This window comes from Lissotriton helveticus, chromosome 7 (genome assembly GCF_964261635.1).
Source record: "Lissotriton helveticus chromosome 7, aLisHel1.1, whole genome shotgun sequence".
Lineage (NCBI taxonomy): Eukaryota > Metazoa > Chordata > Amphibia > Caudata > Salamandridae > Lissotriton > Lissotriton helveticus.
This window is the reverse complement of record NC_136068.1, coordinates 1691125397-1691134132: the sequence shown is the minus strand read 5'-3', so window position 1 is coordinate 1691134132 and position 8736 is coordinate 1691125397. Positions and strand designations below refer to the sequence as shown.

General features: G+C 45.3%; 1 pseudogene; it reads right to left on the bottom strand.

The window, feature by feature from the left end:
* Window positions 1-6560: 6560 nt before the first annotated feature.
* LOC144770667 (elongation factor 1-alpha, oocyte form pseudogene) lies at window positions 6561-8234 on the bottom strand (annotated as a pseudogene).
* Window positions 8235-8736: the final 502 nt, after the last annotated feature.

Genomic DNA, 8736 nt, shown 5'->3' with positions numbered 1-8736 from the left:
ATGTCTGCTTATATCTTACCTCACTGCACTTAAAGTCTTTAATTCACCCCTCTAGTAGGCCTTTCAGTCCTCAAGGCAGGGTGCTTGGTTCTAAGTGTGAGGATGCACCGGCATGAGCCGGACACCCCTGAAACTGTCGAAGTCTATTCTCCTGGGTTGCCAGTGAACAAACCATTATGATCGAGGGACCATGCATCATTACGAGATGACCATCTCTAAACTGGTTGTAAGAAACCTGTCATGTTTGGTATCAAACATGTTGGAATCATACCCCCACACCATAAACGGTGTGGGGTATGATTCCACGCACTGTAAAGCTCATTTGGGAGGCCCTCAGTGCTCCTGGTACCAGTCTTTCAGAATCAGACAGCAAGCTAGGGCTGCTGGCGACCTGGGAAACGATTCTGCTCTCCCGTGCTGAGCCAAGCTCAAGCAGGGGAAGACAGAACAATAAGTATCCTGTTCTGTGTGACCACCTCCCAAACAGGGTTCAGTGTATTGGGACAGGGTGGGGGCACTTGCCAGTACCACTCAGACTGCTTGAGGGGCACATTTGGTGCCCTCCCTGCATAGTCCAGCTCAAGCCAGTTTGGGGAGATGTTGGCTCCCGCTCTCGCATGAAACTGGACAAAGGACATAGGAGTATCTTCCCCACTGTCCAGACCCTCCTCTGGGAGCAACCTATGAATCATCCCAACCCTTTCTTTAGGGTATTTAAGGGATTACATGAGGGTGGGTCCCTAGATTCCTAGTGGGATTCGATCCAGATCAAAGTCTGCATCCTCTTCAACCATCTGAGCATCCTGACTGAGTCGTCCAGACAGCGTCGGACTGACCACATCATACTTTGTCTCTGGAACCAAGATTGTAACCGGGACAACTCTGTCTGCTCCGGATCTCTTTATTCTGCAAGCCCGCTGCACTGTCAGTCTCCGTGCTCCATACAGGTCCCTTCTAGGTCCTGTGAACATCCAAAGGCATCCGAAGGATTATCCCTTGTGGTGAAAGAGTCACTCCCTTGCACCTGAAGGCACTGCAACACAGCTGCCCAATTGCTGATCCTGGTCTAGAAACAGGTCGGTAACAGGGGTGACGGTCCTACAACTTCCTCTAGACCTGAACTGTCTTCAGACCGAGTCTGCAGCCAGGATCCCTTGTCGACACACTGGAACTGAGTCTCTGTGCACCATTTTGGCTGGCTGTTGCTAATGCTGAGCGACTCTTATCTACGGAGATCTTCAGGCCCTGTCGAGTGTCTTCTTTGGTCCCAGTAGACTCCCCTGCTTGCTCGTGGCCTACTCTACTTATTTGAACGTGGTGAGTCTCTTGGACCTTGCTGGTACCAACACCATTCCTTTTGGTCTTCTTCCACGTGTTGCCATTGCCAAGGCCAATGGGTGCTCCTCTCACCGGAGACCGACCCCCTGGATAGTTACATCCAATATGGGACAGCTCGTACACAGTTCTTAGTCATCCACAGAGGCACCTGGTCCATGTAGCTGCCTAAACAAAGGCATTGTCAACTCCCCTGGAACAGCTGACATTGGTGGGCACATGACTCTTGTGCCCCCTGGTCACTCCTGAGTGGCCTAGACTCTGTCCCCTCCGCTTGTAGGTTCTACCCTTCTTGAATCTAGCTTGGATCCCACCAGACTCTTTCAGCTTCTTTGCCAGCAGCATCTTGCTTGAATTCCTCCATTGGAGTCTATGGCTGTTCCCGACACCACTTCATACCTCTGCACCGGCTTCCCTGGGACAGGTAACCTAGTCTCCTGGGTATCCATGAGTGGGGCAATTCTTGAACCATCCCTCTTCCACAGTGTGTCTTCCAAGTCCTCTGGGAAGGGTCCTTTTTCCTAAGAATTGCAACCGCGGCTTCATCATTGACTTACCTTGGGCACGCGGTTGTGTATCCACTGAGCACAAGGCGTCCGTGGGGTTCCTGGGTCCTTACCTCGGGTGGTTCCTTGGTTCTCCAGCACTTCTAAGTCTTCTGGGTCCTCTCCCGACTTGGGTCGTTAGTGGTATTCCACAATTTTTGTATATGATTTGGTCTCCCCCTGGAGCCCACTGTATTTTTGTGCTATTCATTTGTCATATTATCAAAGTATTGTGTGTATTGTTATTATATCTCCGGGTAGGAGATATTGCATTGGGTTAGTGAGTGTCTGTAATAAATACCTATTTTTATAACTACACTGTGTGGTTCTTTTTCACTTAATTTGCACCATAAGATTAGATAGTGGTGGAACAAGCTGCTTTACACTCCTACTAGACTAAGCCTGAAGACTGCTCTCCACAGCTACTACTTAAGAGCTTTCTTTTTTTTACTGTTTTTTTTGAGAATTCATTATTGGTACAAAAGAGAAAAAAAAAAGGAACAAAAGAACATTTCATACATTATTCCAACTGGTAAAGTTAAGTTAAAAAGGAGATATCATAATTACAATTAATAGACATTCATATACGAAGATAATATTCCAACTTCATAAAACCATTAAAATTCTTAGAATACATTATACACAAACTAATACATAAATATACTAGCCTATGTTTACAATCGTTCGTCTCGCCAGATTTTTACAGTTGTTAAGAAATTCGGAATCCTTACAATGCATTGCAACACTTGCATAAGCTAAGGTGGGTAGCGTTTTACTAGCAATCACAGTTAAAAGCGGTTTTAACGATGGACCTTCCAATTTGTTTGTCAATGTACTAAATGCAAATATTAAGGCCCCTGCTCTTTGTGTCAAATAATTTTTCTGCTCTTTTAAGGCAAGCTTATCGTCAATATAATATCCAAGGTATTTATAATAGGATACCCTTTCCAAATGTTTTCCTTCTAACCTGATGTTGTGATGTTGTGATGTACAGATCGTCGATTGGTAATTAACATTGTTTTGGTTTTCGATGAATTAAGGGCCAACTTATTTGTTGACAGGAAAACTGAGAGTTCTGTTAGCAGCCTAGACAGTCCAACTTTTGTTAAACTCAGAAGCACAATATCATCTGCATATGCCAGGTGTGTAAGTTGTAAGTTGCCTAATTTCGGAGAGTGAGCACTGCAGTTATCTAGTTTACCGGAAAGTTCTGAAATAAATAAGTTGAATAAATGTGGAGCCAGGACGCAACCCTGTTTTAATCCGATTGTAGTATACACTTTTCTCGATAAGCGGGATCCATCCCCGAGTTTTACTTGCGTCCATGTGTCAGAGTAAAATAATAACAGGTCCCTTAATATACTCTCAGGTATCGCCCATGCTCTCAGCTTTGCCCACAACAGGTCCACACTGTCAAAGGCAGCTTGCAGATCTATAAAACACAAGTGCAGGTCCTGTTTTGTACGCTGGCATCTTTCAGCAACCATTGTGATAGATAAAATGTTCGATCCCTTCTCTGAACCCCGTTTGGTTAATAGGAATCAGTTCTCTTTCTCCCGACCAGTTTACCAGATCTTTTAAAACTAGCGATGCGAAGTATTTAGCTACGACGTCCTGTAATGCTATTAATCGGTCATTGAGTGGATTAGTTCTTTCTCTGCCTTTGTATATGGGCATAATTATGAAACCTTGCCATCTGTCCGGAACTAGGTTGTTGGTCTGCACGTCTGCAAAGAGTTTCTCGAGGTGTAAGCTCCAGTATTCAGGTGCGTGTTTGTAAGTAGATTGCGGAATGCTATTCGGCCCCGGTGCCCCGTTGCTTTTGCCCTTTTTGAATATTTTTATCATCTCATCTGCAGAATAAGTACCATACATTGCTACAATCAATCAATCAATCAATCAAAGCATTTATATAGCACACTACTCACCCGGAGGGTCTCAAGGCGCTAGGGGAGGGGGGGGTCCGCTACTGCTCGAACAGCCAGGTCTTGAGCTGCTTCCTGAAGGCAAGGTGGTCCTGGGTCAGGCGGAGGTGGGTCGGGAGGGAGTTCCAAGTCTTGGCGCCCAGGTAGGAGAAGGACCTTCCTCCTGTGGTGGCTCTTCGGATGCGGGGGACGGAGGCGAGGGCGTGGCCGGTCGATCGAAGCTGGCGTGTGGGGGCGTAGAAGTTGAGGTGTCCTGGGCCTTGGTTGTGTAGGGCTTTGTGTGCGTGGGTGAGGAGACGGAAGGTGATTCTCTTGTTGACCGGGAGCCAGTGCAGATCTCTCAGGTGTCCGGAGATGTGGTTGCGTCGGGGGATGTCCAGGATGAGTCATGCAGAGGCAATCTACAGGCATTGATGTTTTGCTTGGGTCTGTTGTTAAAAACTGACTGCAACATTCTTCCTCAATTAACGTTTTGTTAGGATTTTTCAAAATGAGTTGTTTCCTTGGGATTTTTAATGAATTTTCTTTAAATTTTGACGAGAGGAAAGTAGCCCATTCTGTTTCCTGCACATTCGATGTAAGTATATTTCGATGTCTTGTTAATTGATTTATTATTTTCCAAAATGTGTTTGAATTTGGGTGCTTAGTGCTAAAAAGCAATTTGGACCAAAAACTCTAATTTATCCCTTTTTTTAATTCCCAGACCTCCTTTTTGTATATCTTTCTTTGTAGTAGAAGTGATTCCAATTAACGCCCACCTTTGTCATTCAACTGCAACTTCTTTTGAGTTCTTCGCAAGTCCCTTCTTAGGTCTTGCAACTCTTTCGGCAGTTTGCTATTTGGACCGAATCTCTTGGCCTTCCTATTTGGTAATTTCATTTTTGTCTTTCATTTCTCCAGGAAGAGTGTCCACACTTGCATCTTATTCATTGTGACGTTTCCTAGTTCATCCAGCGTCTCCTTTATTATCGAGAACTACTCGATTTTATTTGTATTTGTCCAATTTATGCGTTTTCGATTAATTGTACCTAATTGGCCCTCCAGTATATAAGATGGTTGAAATCTTTCCATGCAGAAGTTGAATTTAATATGTTGCATCGCATGATCACTCAGGGGTGTATATTCAATATAAAAACTAACGAGTAAGGAAATTAACGAAAGACTTACGATAGTAAAGTCCAATGTTTATTGGGAATGCGGGCCATAATAATTTTTTTTCGGTGGTCGATCTTCCTCGGTCCTACCATTCAGGACTCGCTTACCTTGATACTCAAGTTCTTTTACCAATTGAATGCCTAATCGATCCTTTCGAATCCTCGCCCCGCCTTTTAACTGCTGTGGAACACACCAATACATATTATCTGCTGTTAATATTTCATCTTCCTCTGGTGAAAATATCAGATTTGAATTAAAATCACCAGTTACTATTATATTCCATGATGGCTCTGTGCAGCGAAGGCCCGTTATTACTTTGCATAGTAGAGCATTTTTTATCTTTTTGACTCGGAATTTGGGTTGAGTGTATTAATTAATCAGGATTGTCGTCTTGTTATTAGTAACATTTTGTTCTGAAAATGTAATTAATTGAATGCTTGGATCAGGAGATTTAAGCTGTTCCGAATTCATTTTTAAGGCTATTGACACATAGACTGAAAGGCCACCTATGGCTCGACCATAGTTTCTAAATTTTTCTGCAGCAACAGTATAGTGGATGAAGCCGGCTAACGGGATCCCTTCTTGCAACCATGTTTCTTGCAAGGCGATTATATCGCAATTAGCCCATTCTTCTAAGGCTAATCCGTCCTCTAACAATTTTTTAGCACCTGCAATATTCCATGATAGTACATGTATACCCTCATTTGCTGCGTGATTCACCTTTCCTCTATTTGGTCAGTTCTTCCGCTTATCATTTAGCAGGCTGGGAAGCCATTTCCAGTGATCCATTGTTAATAGTGACTCCCCAACTCTCTCTGCTTCCACTCCTTCCTGGGTGGGAACTGTGTCGCTTCTGCCTTTAGCATTGTGTAAGATTGAGTAGACTGGCTTTTGAGGAGCAAGTTTGTCCAATTTCCTGATAAGTAGCTGTCTACTGGGTTTCTTTAGAGGAAACGGATAACGTGGAATACTGGGCAGTGATAATTGTATGCCCCATGTTTGAAATAGATCCGATCTTCCTAATATTAATTGCACTATCCCTGGGGTTTTCCAAGTGGTCAATGTTTGTTCATTTGTTTCATCCTTGGTCCTTCTTAGAAATTGAACTGATTCAAGATCTGTGGTTTTAATATCACTTAGTTCCTTGATTTCAGCCATAAGTTTCAAGATGTTGCTCCTATTCAATATATCATGACAACCCTGTGTCTTGTACTCCGGTGTACAAATATTTGATGATGATCATCACCAGGCTTAGGAGAGCCTATCCTTAGTTCTTTACCATCCACCTGATTTGGGTGCATAATTTCCTTATTCGTTATACTAAAGCGTAATTTACCCTGATTCAAATTGCACTGTGTTTCTAATGTAGGTCTTGGTAAATGGCGTTGGGGATTTTCTACAATATCTTGGACTCCCATTTCTGTCACTGTTTGTGATGAGGAGACAGTCATTACCTTTTCCACTACTTCTGTGTGGTGTTCCGTATGTGCTTGACTGATTCCACAATCTGATACCCCATTTATACCAGCTGGGTTATTTGCAACTTGCAGGATTTGAGTTTTTTTTTTTTTTTGGAGCTGTGCCAATATTTTATTCAGAAATCACAGACGGGGAATAACCAGATTGTAAGTCACAAAATATTAGAACATCAGAACAAGCGCCAAGTCCAGCCTCCCTTTCCTGCGGAGGCTCTTGTGATGGACCCTAATGCTCAGTAACCAGTCCCTGATCATAGAGTGCAGGTGGCGATCCGAGACCAGAGGATTCTGGGTACCCAGTGCCATTAGGGCAGCTGGGTGTGGTTGGCGCTACTTCTTGCCACCGGCCTTGATTGCGGACTTGGTGATGTTGCCAGCACTAGCAGCCTTCTTCTCAACCGCCTTGATAACTCCGACAGCTACCGTCTGCCTCATGTCGCAGACAGCAAAACGACCAAGAGGAGGGTAGTTGAGAAGCTCTCCACACACATGGGTTTGCCTGGAATCATGTCCACAATGGCTGCATCTCCTGATTTGAGTGCCTTCGGTGCATCTTCAAGCTTCTTGCCAGATCGTCTGTCGATTTTTTCCTTCAGCTCAGCGAATTTGCAGGCAATGTGAGCGGTGTGGCAATCCAACACAGGGGCGTATCCCTGGCTGATCTGGCCAGGGTGATTCAGAATAATGACCTGGGCTGTGAAGCTCCCAGCCTCCATTGGGGGATCGTTTTTGCTGTCACCGGCTACATTCCCTCTTCAGATATCTTTCACAGACACGTTCTTCACGTTGAAGCCAACGTTGTCACCAGAGAGCCTCTACCACCGCCTCGTGGTGCATCTCCACAGACTTTACTTCAGTGGTTACGTTACTGGGGGCAAAAGTCACCACCATGCCCGCCTTAATGATACCGGTTTCCACACGGCCCACTGGGACTGTGCCAATACCTCCTATCTTGTAGACGTCCTGCAGGGGCAGACGCAGGGGCTTGTCGGTGGGACGGGTAGGCGGGATGATGGAGTCTAGGGCTTTGAGCAGAGTGACCCCACTGGCGGATCCCTCCTTGCATTCCACCTTCCAGCCCTTAAACCAGGCCATGTTGGTGCTGGGCTCCAGCATGTTGTCCCTGTGCCAGCCGGAGATTGGCACAAATGCCACTGTGGCTGGGTTGTAACCGATTTTCTTGATGCAGGTGCTGACTTCCTTGGTGATTTCTTCGAAACGCTTCTGGCTGTAGGGGGGTTTGGTGGAGTCCATCTTGTTCACACCAATGATCAGCTGCTTCACCCCCAGGTTGTAGGCCAGCAGGGCGTGCTCGCGGGTCTGTCCGTTCTTGGAACTACCAGCTTCAAACTCACCCACGCCGCCAGCAACAATCGGCACCGCACAGTCAGCCTGCGAGGTGCCGGTGATCATGTTCTTGATGAAGTCCCTGTGCCCGGGGGCATCGATGATGGTGATGTAATACTTGGCAGTCTCGAACTTCTAAAAGGAGATGTCGATGGTGATACCACGTTCCCTCTCTGCCTTCAGCTTGTCCAACACCCAGGCGTACTTGAAAGATCCTTTGCCCATCTCGGCTGCCTCTTTCTTGAACTTCTTGATGGTTCTCTTGTCGATGCCCCTACACTTGTAGATGAGGTAGCCGGTGGTGGTGGACTTGCCGGAGTCCACATGGCCGTTAACCACGATGTTAATGTGGATCTTTTCCTTTCCCATTGCGGCAGAGTACTATGCTGGTGTCTCCCGGATCGGGCTGCGCTGCTCTCAGGTCTGGAGGCGCCGCGGGCGGATGTGCAGAGCAGGATTTTAGGTTTTAACATAGTTATTGTCTCGGTTGATTTTATGTGCCCCTCTGTGTTGTGGCTTCCCAGGACTAAAAGATTATCTTGGGATAGCATACTCTTCTGGATAAATTTTAACTGCGTGATCTCTTTAAAACAAGGATCACAGTTTTTTTCCTGGTTTGTGGTTTTGTTGGAGTTATCGTCAGAGCCAATGGTAGGTGAATAGTTGGCACTTGACGGCACTTTCTGCAGATTTTTTGTCATATGTGAGGGGCTTATCTCACTTCCTTATAGTTGGGAGCCCTTGGGTTCCTTTTTGGTCATCGAATTTACATTGATGGACTTATCATCTCTTCCTGGTATTTCCAAACTATTTTCCCATATGCGATCCTCTTTTATTATTCTTGCATTTATTTTTGAAAAAATAGGGTTTATTCTAACGCCTGACTGTGGATCTGCGTCACATTTTTTGTTCCTAGCTTTCCGTTCTTTTTTTTCTTTGTCTTTTTGTTAG